Source organism: Eublepharis macularius, chromosome 1 (assembly GCF_028583425.1).
Source record: "Eublepharis macularius isolate TG4126 chromosome 1, MPM_Emac_v1.0, whole genome shotgun sequence".
NCBI classification, from domain to species: domain Eukaryota; kingdom Metazoa; phylum Chordata; class Lepidosauria; order Squamata; family Eublepharidae; genus Eublepharis; species Eublepharis macularius.
Genome location: NC_072790.1, coordinates 245599069 through 245611060, shown reverse-complemented (window position 1 = coordinate 245611060; position 11992 = coordinate 245599069). Strand labels below are relative to the sequence as shown.

Sequence of the window (11992 nt, the reverse complement as noted above, 5' to 3'; positions counted from 1 at the left end):
AGTCATGAAAAGGATAAATTCCAAACTGGTAATAATTAAGAAAGGGACTGAAAATAAAATAGTTAATACTTTTGTTTATTTATTTATTTACTTGAAATTTACAAAGTATCAATGACAGTAAGTAAAAGAAAACATTTACATTAAACTTTAAACAAGATTTATATCTATCTGTTTAATTAGAGGAGACCAAATTTGTTCCAGATCTTTAAGATTTCTACCTTTTTCTAATTAGGTTAATTTTATCATCAAAAATAAGTCTTTGATTTTCTCCACCCATAACTGCAGACCTGGATATACTTCCTGTCACTAAAATCTGGGAAAGACCTAGTGTGCCAGAGTGATTAAATTTAAAAGAACCACCAGAAGACTCTTTGAGATATCTGGGAGATTATTTAATAATAAGGTTTCTCGTTTAAAAGATAGATCAAAGTCTTCATATTAAACTTATCCCAGCATTGTAAAAGGTTATTCATTACAAAGTTATACTTTTAAAACTTAACTCATTCTGTTTTATTAATTCACAAGAATGTTCATAAAGGCATAAGCACTTGCGTGTTCATTTACGCTTTTAGAAGAATCCTCAAGTTCTAACAACCATCTACTGACCCAAGGTAATAGTTGCAGCTGGATATAATCGAATATTAGGTATATTTAAACCTCCACATGCTAATTACTTTAGGCAGTAGACCCAATTAATTTTCAACTTCTTTTTCCCCAAATAAAACTGTCTACAACAACAACAACAACATTCAATTTATATACTGGCATTCATTGCCAGTAAATGCAATGATGGGTCACAAGTATTGTTGGTTTAGAAGGGGGTTAGACAAATTCATGGAGAAGCCTATCAGGTACTCTCATTCTCACCTGCCTCGCAGGGTTGTTGCCAGGATAGGGTGGGAAAGGAAGGCCTAAGCATGCCGTTCTGAGCTCCTCAGAGGAAAGGCAGGATAAAAATGTACTAGATAGAGATCGTATCTAAGGGAATTATAATGCAGATGACTGAGACAATGTCAGTGCATCACTTTATGCTAAGGCAATATCAATGCTAATTATTGTTTTTATTATTGCAACTCTTATCGTTAAGAACTTCTTAGGAATCCTGGGGGAAATGATTGAGAAATATCCCTGACCCAAGTCTACCTCTCCAGGAGAAAAGTATCGAAAGCTTGAGTAGGGCAACTTCACCAACCTGTTTTGGGTTGTCTCATTACTGTCAACATTTGGAAACAGTGGATAATAATAATTGGCTTTTTAAAAAAAATTGCAGCTCTTTTTAATTTTCATAGTAATGCTACACACAAAGGTTTACAAATTCCTTATGGAGAAGGGGTATGCCTTTGTGACAGGTAACTGGTCATGGAGGTTGCTATTAGACAAAGCCAGGGCCTGCAAGGAATTGCAGGGTGGGTGGAGGAGAACAGAACTTTTGAAAATCCACCCATTGAAATTTCAACATATTTAATGTCTTCTCAAACTCAGGGGACTGAGCAACTCAATTACCCCCATGATCCTCTCTATCCTTGTAATTGACTCTCAACTTCTTTCAACATTCCATGCCTCTTGAGTAGGATTGTCAAGCATCTGCCCTCCACCACTGGAAAGTTTTTGGGTGAGGCTTGGGAAGGGGAAGTGTCAGTCAATGATGTGACATTACTTCCAGGTTCCGACTCTCTACCCCAAACTCAATGGTAAAACCATAGAGTTTCTGAGACTTGGTAGAGCATTGTGATGTCACTTCCGGTGAAATTCAGAAGTGACATCACAATGTTAATCAACCTAACTTGCTGTCTTTTCCTTCCACCATGTTTTGTATACAGTGGGGGAGCCCTCTGAGTATGTATAAACTCTTCCTCAGTCTGTGAGTGGCCTGATGTTGTTGTTATTATCACTTGCAAGAGCCACTAACTTTACAATTAGATATGTTTTGCCTCTCAGTACGCACCTCCCAGTTCCTTCCAGTCTAAGATACAAAGGAATAGGTTGTAGCTCCTAAATTGGGGAAGACACCCTGCACATCCCCAATGAGTCTTTATGTTATTGACTGGTTACTTCAAATGTTCCAAAAGTAGGGGTGCCAGTTGATTGCCTAAAACTGGCAATGTTCCCTCCCTGCTCTCATTTGGGTGAGGAAATGGGGAGTAAATGAGGGGTGGGAGAAAATGGAGAGGAGAAATAACATCCACAGACACTGAGATATCACTGATCCAGAGGAGTTAGCCGTGTTAGTCTGTAGTAGCAAAATCAAAAAGAGTCCAGTAGCACCTTTAAGACTAACCATTTTTATTGTAGCATAAGCTTTCGAGAATCACAGTTCTCTTCGTCAGATGCATATCACTTGAGTTGTTGTGTCCATGAGGCTTTATGAATTCCCCCCATCTCTATGTTATGAGATTGGGGGGAATTTCTAGAGCATCGCTGATGCAGCAACATCATTTCTGGATGTTTCCCAGAAGTGTTGTTCCTGCATCAGCATTGCTCCCCCTTCCCACGCTCCACCCCCTCAAATGCTCACATCTGATCATTGCCTTTGGATACAAGAAGAATGACCATCAAATGTGTTCACAGTCATACACTCAGTGTCTACTATACAGCAGTACCTGCTACTTCCCAACAAGACCTGCTACTTCCCCATATAATCCAACCCCGCACCACACCCCCGCATTGACTCAATGAAATATCAACATGAATCTCACATCTTCCTCCATTATCCTTTCTCTCTCTATCACCCCCATAATGTTACAGACCCTCCTCAATGGGTGAGGGTGTGGCCTAAACTCCCCAGCTCAATTCCTGGCATCTTCATTTAAAAGGGGTAGCATGAATCATCCATGCCGGAGGACTACTCCTAGTCAAAGCAAACAGCACTGACGTTGACTCAATAATGAGCCGGTTTCATATGCTAAAAATTCTGCTCACCTCTGTCCACTACACCTCTATTATCTCTAGTAAGGATTCCGTTTTATTGCCAGATATTATTTCATAGCTAAAAACACAGTGGAAGACGGGGACAGGGAGCGAATACTTTTTATTGGAATAAAATTTTAAAGAAATGCATGCTGACTTTCAAATGACAGGCAACTCTTTCTTTAGTTCGATTTACAAGGAAAAAAAGAGAAGGGAGAAACAAGTGGATTTTTCTGTTCTAGGGTTATGCTTGGCTATTCTATGCATACAGACATAGGTGAATTCTGTAGTCTGTTCTATACACCACAAAGGCCCTATAGGGTTCAGAATGAATAGAAGCTAGCTAATATAATTTAATAGGGATGCAATCAGTGTCTAATTTCTAAATGGACTGGGATCATCATACCTGAGGGACCGCCTCTCCCTGTATGTACCTCAGAGAGCTCTTAGACCTGCAAGTAAACACCTACTGGTGGTCCCTGGCCCCGGGGAGGCTCAGCTTGTCTCGACCAGAGCCAGGGCATTTTCTGTCCTGGCCCCAACCTAGTGGAACTCTCTGTCAGAAGACACTATGGGCCAAGCTACACATGACGAATGACACTTGAACGGCAAGTGGATTGAGTGGAGGGCAAGTGAACAGGGAGAAATACACTTGCCGTTCAAGTGTCATTCGTCATGTGTAGCTTGGCCCTCAGGCCCACCAAGATCTTGTATCTTTTCGGTGGGCCTGTAAGACAGAGATGTTCTGCCAAGCATATGGTTGAGGCCAGCACTAGATCCATCTAATTAGCCTCCCTGCCGGTCTCCTGCCAGTGGGGGGGGGGGAGAGTATATGGTACATCTGCCCCCATGCTTGAGGAGTTAGAGTTTCACCAACCCACACCTCCACCCTTTTCTTGTGTATGGTGGGCAGAGAAAGGGGAAGGGTGCCCCATCTGGAATGCCAAAATCTATGTTTGCACTGAGATGCATTTTATTGGTTTTATCTATTGTAATTTATTTATGATTGTAACCCGCCCTGAGCCTGCTTGCATGGAGGGTGGGCTAAAAATCCAATAAATCAAAATCAAATCAATCTAAGAGGAAGGATGTGGAGCCTTGAAATATCTTAGGATCACCACTTCTGCTATCCCCTTTGATCCTTCGTGAAGGGGAGTGGAGAGAATCAGCAACGGGAACATTTACACTTGCTTGATTTAACCCCAAATCTTTTCTTTTCTCTCAACATTTCTGTATTTTTCCCCTTGAGGAGGAAGTGATTACCCACCCCACAAATACACCCACCCTCAGTTGCCAGCTTCAGATTTCATTGTGGATGGGGAAATGATCTTCCTTGAACCAGGAAACAATAATGGGTTTAATGAAGACCAACAGACTGAAGATCAATCCAGATAAGAGTCGGTGGAAGAGGGTGACTTTTGTCCTATTTTGGGCAGGAATCCTCATGGGTCCAGCTTTTGCTGCTTAATTCTTAAGTGTGGTGGTTGTTGCAACTGATATCCTATCCTTTTCCAACCCAGTGGTGTATCAGCTAAATATCTGAATGAGCACCTTCCACCATGCCCTCTCCTACCAGGGTTGCCCAGTGTTTCAAAGTGGGAAAGCCAGGGAGCTAAGTGGCAGAACCTGGAAGGTTAAGGTGTAAAACTTTGTAGGAAATGGGTGTATTCTATTGACATCTTGTTGGCACAAAGAATGTCACCCATGTTGGTCAGGATAAGAGTTTTGTTGTACTTTAGGGGTAGAGTCTGATGACAGGTGAATGACCAAAAGATGCAATCCAAGCTAAAAATACAATGTCTCTTGACTCTTTCCCCACTCAGAGGTGTTAGTCCTTCCCTCACCATTTAAAGAAAAAGGCTAAAATCTTGACATTCAGATCTTGAGACCTAATAATCTGATCTCGCCTGGGGCTTTCGCTTTGCAGGAGAGGACTTCTTAAATGTGTCTTTCCAACCTTCTCAGATATTATATGGTGGCAGATACCCAAAAAACCTTCTCCACCATTGTGACTCCATTTTGGCTTTCAGGAGACAGATCAAAAACACCTTTCTTAAGCTGATTTTCACAGCCTGACTTCATATTGATAGTTTAATATATCTCTTCTTGTGTTAAAAATGCTTCCAAATCATATCCTCAGTATTGCACATTAGAGGGGATGAGCAACTTACTGAGTACACCTGAGAGTCAGCAAGGTAAGCCGCTTGCTAGCCTCGCTATTTCATTTGGGTACCCTGAAGGGAAGTGCGAGCCTCTCGGTGCAAGCCAAAGGGTGAAACCAGACATCAGCTACAGGAGTTAAAGCACACAAGATGATAGGAGGAACATCACTATATTATGAACTGTATCGAGGATGGATGAAACACCTCTTTGACCCTGCTGCTCAACTATACCGTGATTGTAGCCTAGTCTGTGGAGCTCATGATAGTAAGCATCTTAATTCATCTAAAATGAATGTGTAACTTATGAAAGATTTGAATTAATAAATTCCTGGTTTGAAGCTCATTCTCATTGCAACTATTTATTTGTTTGTTTATTTTATTTATGTCATTTATAGTCTGCCTTTCTCATGGAGACTCAAGACAGATTACACAGTATGAGATTAGTAAAGGCAATATCAAGAACGATGTATTGTCAAAGGCTTTCACGGCCGGAGAACAATGGTTGTTGTGGGTTTTCCGGGCTGTATTGCCATGGCCTTGGCATTGTAGTTCCTGACGTTTCGCCAGCAGCTGTGGCTGGCATCTTCAGAGGTGTAGCACCAAAAGACAGAGAACTGTGTCACTGTCAGTGTCACTGTGACACTGTCACAGTGTCACTGTGACACTGAGAGATCTCTGTCTTTTGGTGCTACACCTCTGAAGATGCCAGCCACAGCTGCTGGCGAAACGTCAGGAACTACAATGCCAAGACCACGGCAATACAGCCCGGAAAACCCACAACAGCAATATCAAGAACATTTCCATAAACAATGCCATAGGGGAAATAGATACAAGTTCACAAAGACATAGCATTAGCAGGAATCCAGTACAACATAGTGGTAAAGTCTATGGTTCCTAACTCATTACCAGATCATCTGGTAATCCTTCCCTACAATACAGCCCTCCTATCTAAGTAAAAAAGCCTTTTTTGAATAATTCAGTTTTGCATCGTCTGTGGAAAGCCAGGAGAGTGGGGGCTCTCCTGAGCTCCTCAGACAGGCTGTTCCACAGGGTAGGGGCCACCACAGAGCAACCTTGTATACAGGCTGATGATGATTTCATCGAGGTGCAGGGTGGCACCTACAAGAGACCCTGTTCGGATGAGTGAAGCTGCCGTGGAAGAGCATGAGAGGGAGGCGGTCCCGTAGGTATGTCTCACCAAGGCCATGAAGAGCTTTCTAAGTGAGAATCAATACATTGAATTGAGCATGGTAACTAATGGGTAGCCAATGGAGTGACTGCAGGATGGGAGTGATGTTCATCCTCCTGCTTGATCCTGGTAACAGTCGAGCCACAGTGTTTTGCACCAATTGGAATATCCTAGTTAGTTTAGATGGAAGGTGCATGTATAGTGCATTGCAACAGTCAAGTCTTGATGTTACCATAGCATGGATCCAGGTGGTCAGGTCAGCCATTACATTCTGTTTAGGCATCTAGCTGCTGAATTGTTGCACAATGTAACTGATACTGGTTTTATTGGCCTGTTTCATTAACTTCTGTCCTTTTTAATATAAGCTGATGGGGAATTTTTCAGCCAGGGGATATTTTGAAAAAGGTATCTTCAGGATACTATTTTTGAGCATGGATATCTAATACAACAATTATTTAATCTGCCACACAGTTTCTAAGTTTATTTTCATAGCCTCTTTAAGATTCCAAATCCACCCACATGTTGAATTGGATCCATGAATTTGTTTTGTTCATGGTTGCATCTTCTGCATGCTCAAAGAGCTGCCAGCGGAAGAGCCTCTTTCGTCAAGAGAAGACATCCAATTAGCAGAACAGATCCAACTGATAGAGCAAGGGAAATATGTCAGCAAATGATGGGAATTGTGATGTGTAAGAGAACTGAGCATGCTCCAATTCCAGAATTAACTAGGATTCAAGAGGAGTGGAAAACAGGGCAGTGGGAATCCATGAAATGTTGGATAGAAAAAGCACATCTCTAATTTCCACCTATCTATCTTTTCTTAGGTTTGTGGTGTTATTTTAAGGCCTTTGGCTAGTTTAGTCTGTGTTTGCACCCATATCTTATTTCCCCATGTCACAGCAGTCAAACTTCCCCATTGTAACACCAATCCTCACTGGCGCAGGGGCTCCAGTAGTCCAAGATTTGGGGTCTTCTGCTCAAACAGAACTCTAGGCAGATGCTCTAAATACATGAGATCCATTAGACCTACTTCAAAACTTAAGGTGCATAGATCTCTTGTGTATCTTCATGTCACGTGTCTCCACATAATCTACTTAATCATGAGTTATCTTTAAAGAATTCGGAAGCTGATATCCATAAAGGATTGTCTTATTGGACATCCTTTTCTTCATCATCAATCATGTCCAATGTTTGTTGATATGTGAGATTCCGGCGCATATATTGTTCATTATGCAATACAAATCCAGTCTACAATACAATGAAAGGTACGTTGCATAACTGCTTCAATCCTTTCCTGATAGCACCTTGGAAGAATTCCATAAGATGAGGTCAATCAAATGAATCAAATCAATCAAATGAAACGTGGTTCATCCTCTTATGAAAACTCAATCATCCTCATTAAGTCCTAAGCAAGGAATTTAGTTTCCTGGAGGAAGCCTTTCAAACCATATAAAAGATCACACGGTCCAAGGATACAGACATCTACTCAAGGACTCTGCCTACCACACAGGTTCCTCTTGGCAATTGCGGTAAGTCTATAACTGCTTTCTGTTCTTCTCTTTGATGACAATAGGCATGCATAATAGGGATGTACAGAATTCTTGAGAAATTTTGCTCGTCTTATTAAAACCAGCTTGGCTTTCTTCAAAATTCCTCTGATATTTTGTCTGAGAAAGAATATTCTTTTTTTATCTCAGATTTGGTCAAAATGAGAAGAGATTGTTGGAGGGTTTCTTCTTGAGTCTAGTCAATTATTTCCTAAATGCGTGATTCAGAAGTGCAATTCTTGCTCTAACAATGGTTAAAGAAATCTTTGGGTAGCTATGACCTGAATTACTGCACAATCAGTTCTTTGCATTCAATCTAACTTCTAAATGCCAGAGAAAACAGAGGATATAATTGAGAGACAGTGTCATGTAGTGGTTATAGTTACAGACAAGGATCCAGGAGATCCAATGTCAAATTCTCACTCTACTATGGAAGCCTGCTGGATAACCTTGGGCCAGTCACACTCTTTCAGCCTAACCTATCTCACAGGGTTGTCGTAAGGATAGTATGGAAGAGAGGAGAATGATGTAAGCTGCTTTGGGTCCCCAGTGGAGGAAAATGTGGAGTATAAATGTAGTAAATAAATAAATAGATGATGGTAACAACAACAACAACAACAACAACAACAACATTCAATTTATATACTGCCCTTCAGGATGACTTAACACCCACTCAGAGTGGTTTACAAACTATGTCATTATTATCCCCACAACAAAACACCCTGTGAGGTGGGTGGGGCTGAGAGAGCTAGATGCTGTGACGGACCCAAGGTCACCCAGCTGGCTTCAAGTGGAGGAGTGGGGAATCAAACCTGGCTCTCCAGATTAGAGTCCCACTCTTTTAACCACTACATCATAATAAATAAATAAATAAATTCAAGAATAGACTGTACCTAAGTTTTCTTAGAAAGCACCAAAACTTGAAGTCTTCTTCTTTTTTTTTTTTACAAGGGCATAGCTACCCAAATGGTAGACTATTTTCATCTAGATGACATGTCTTTCAGGATGGAAGTAAAGAAGGAAAGAATCCTATTTTTTGTTACACTGTTAGAAATTTCAACCTTGGAATACATGAAAAGTGATGGCTTCAAGAACCTCTATAGTAGGGTGGCCAGCAATCAACAAACAGTTGAAGGGGTAGGGACATAGGGGTGCCATCATCACAATGCTGCATCATTTCTGGGTTAAACCTGGAAGTGATGTAACACCAATGATTTCCTAGAGCAATGCAATGTCACTTCCAGCTTTTCCCTGGAACTGATGTAACGCAGTCACAAAACCAGAATTTTTAAAATTGTTTTTCTTCTGCCAGCTGCAGGAGTATCAGCAGACAACTGAAACTGGGTGTGAGTGATCTCCCACCCCTAATGTGTAAATGATTACCCTGTCCTGTAAAGTAAAAGAAAGATACAAAGCAGTACACTGAAAATTCAGTAGAAGTTTCTCCAAGTGTCTCCCATCTCCTCTAGTGTTCTCACCTCTTTCTGTCATTGATTTCTGATTTTTTTAATCAGCCTCAGGATTTTTTTTTAAATAAGCCATTACAGCTCCACAAAGAAACCTGAAGGCTGGTATAGTGGATAGAGTGCCAGAGCAGAATCCAGAGGGGCCTGAGTATGAATCTTCATGTCTACGATGGAAGCTCGCTGAGTGACTTCGGGCCTATCACATTCTCTCAGCCTGGCCAAACTCACAGGGTTGTTGTTGTTGTTGTTGTTGTTGTTGTTGTTGTTGTTGTTGTTGTTGTTGTAGGAAAACAGAGACAGGGAGAACAATGTTCAAAGCCACTTTGAATTCCCAACTGAGGAGAAAAGTGAGATATAAATAAACAAATGATTAAATAAATTAATGTTTTCTTGGAATTTCACCAACTTCTCCATAGAGTTGACATCTATTTGCCCCATGTTTTAGGCTGCAACCACATGATACATTTAAAATAGTCAGAATTTGGTTTGGTTATCATGGCTTCCCTGTCCCCCCTGTAGTTTGGGGAAAAGGTTAAGGATTCTTTTTTCAAGGTTTCTAAGCCTCTTGTTTTGGAGTTACTGTTCCCAAGATCCATCCCCAGGCTCCATTCAATGGGAGTCTTGATAGTCCACCTCATAGAATGTTTTTGGATGGGGGGTGAGCAACTTAGGTTGCCGCCTAAATTATATTACTACTGTATTTTATGATTTTAATGCTGTTTTTATTGTAATTTATTTATTAATGTTGTAATCTGCTCTGAGCTTGTTTATGGGGAGAGCGGATACAAAACTCCAATAAATAAATAAATGAATAAATAAATAAACATAGTAGAGATACAGCCTGGCACTCACTGCTTATTACAGAATACATTATCAAGAATATTGAAGACCGTACACATGCTGGAAAGTCATTGATGGGTCTTTCTTGCTTGCTTGCAGGATTCACAGCTTGATAGTCAAAAGGATGTGTTCTCGTCAGGAAAAAGATGGCTGCTGTCGTCCTCAGGATTCCTCAAGTTACCGGGGTGGAAGTTCTTGCTGTGGCTCCAGTGATAATATTGACTATGATGTGAAACCTCTGCCTACTTGGGGAAAGCAACCTCCAATGCTGGTCCCTGCTCCTGGCCAAAGTCAAGCTCCTGTGTTTGTCCCTCTTCCTAGCCAAAAACAACCTGGTGTGTTTGTACCGACTCCTGGCCCGAAACAACCTGGTGTGTTCGTCCCGACTCCTGGTCCGAAACAACCTGGTGTGTTCGTCCCGACTCCTGGCCCGAAACAACCTGGTGTGTTCGTCCCAACTCCTGGCCAAAACCAGCCTCCTGTGTTCGTCCCAGCTCCTGGCCCAAAACAACCTGGTGTGTTTGTCCCAGTTCCTGAACAACCCCCTTTCCAACCCCAGATGAGGCAGCAGGTTAAGCAGCCTCCCCAATGGCCTTCTCAGCTAAAGTAGATAATGGAAAAATGCATGATTCGAGATCGAATTGCTGCAGGATTCTCTTCTGTTCAACCTGCCGAAACATTCTGCTTGTATAATATTTACATTCTATCATAAAATTACAACAGTGCTCTTCTCTACAGAAATGCATGTACTTTATATCCACTCTGTGATACTTCATTAATACAATCCATCTCCCATTTTAGCCCTTAAGTGGCCAATGAGAATCATTAAAATATATATTTCATTCCGATATTGGTGTTCTGTTTTATATTTGCACTGGCTTTGTTACAGGAAGCAGAATTGCTGTTTTCTGAAATTCATGTTTTTAGATATAGCTATTAATTCCTCTTTTCTTTTGCTCCTGCAAAAGACAACTTTTCCATTTCTATTTCATTTTTCTTCGTAGTTATCTGTTACATGTCCATGCAACATTTTGTAACTTCATCCCTTTGCAGGATTTTGGGAGTGGGGGTGTTACACACCATAGGGTGGTATGCTGGCAGGAGAACAGGAAGTCTGGGAAGACATTGTTTTCCTCTGAGCATATGCAGAGTGAACTTTGTCAAACCTCCCTTCTTGATCCTCTTCTCTTCAAATTTCTCTTTTGAACAAAATGGAATTGATTAGAAATAGATGCCAAATTCCTAGCAAAAGCAACAGATTATTGACGTTCAGAGGGAAACTGGGCAAAGAGAAATTAAGATAATTCATCTTAGCAATGCTAATTTGCAGTGGAAACTCAAGTCTAGCATTGTGAGAATTTCAGCTCCACTTCTCACTTTCTCCCTTGCTGGCTATCAGACACAGGATCAATTTCACAAAGCAATAAACAAACACAGGTGCCTCTCAGACTGCAGGTGGAGCCAGATGAGGCAGTAGTGAAGGAATGCAAAGGCAGAACGGGCACAAGCAACAGCAATTTTCTTCTTACCCTTGTCAGAAGCCTTTATACAGGTCAGGGTGTATCACAGACTAGCTGTTGCAAAGAGAGGTTTGGATTCTCTGACTGGTCTCCAAGCAGTCTTATTCTTCAAGAGTACAGTTGCCACTTAAATGCTGTTGGGGGACACCAGCTAATAACTAAGTTATTTTTTTAATAGTCCTCATGATGGGAGAGAGCAGGAATACATAAATAAAATACATAAAAGTATGTTTGTATATGTAATTATAATCTCAAATGGCTTACAAAATTCGTCCTTCTCATTTATCCTTAAAACAACCATGTGAGGTAGTTTAAGCAAAGGGAGTTAACTTGCTCAAGGTCTCTCAGCAAGTTTTTGTGG

General features: G+C 41.1%; 1 long non-coding RNA gene across 1 annotated transcript; it reads left to right on the top strand.

The window, feature by feature from the left end:
- Nucleotides 1-7668: 7668 nt before the first annotated feature.
- On the top strand, nucleotides 7669-10959 carry LOC129336886 (uncharacterized). The gene is made up of 2 exons (XR_008597755.1): nucleotides 7669-7787; nucleotides 10211-10959. It is a non-coding gene; the product is annotated as an uncharacterized LOC129336886 (long non-coding RNA).
- The last annotated feature ends 1033 nt before the right edge of the window (nucleotides 10960-11992 follow it).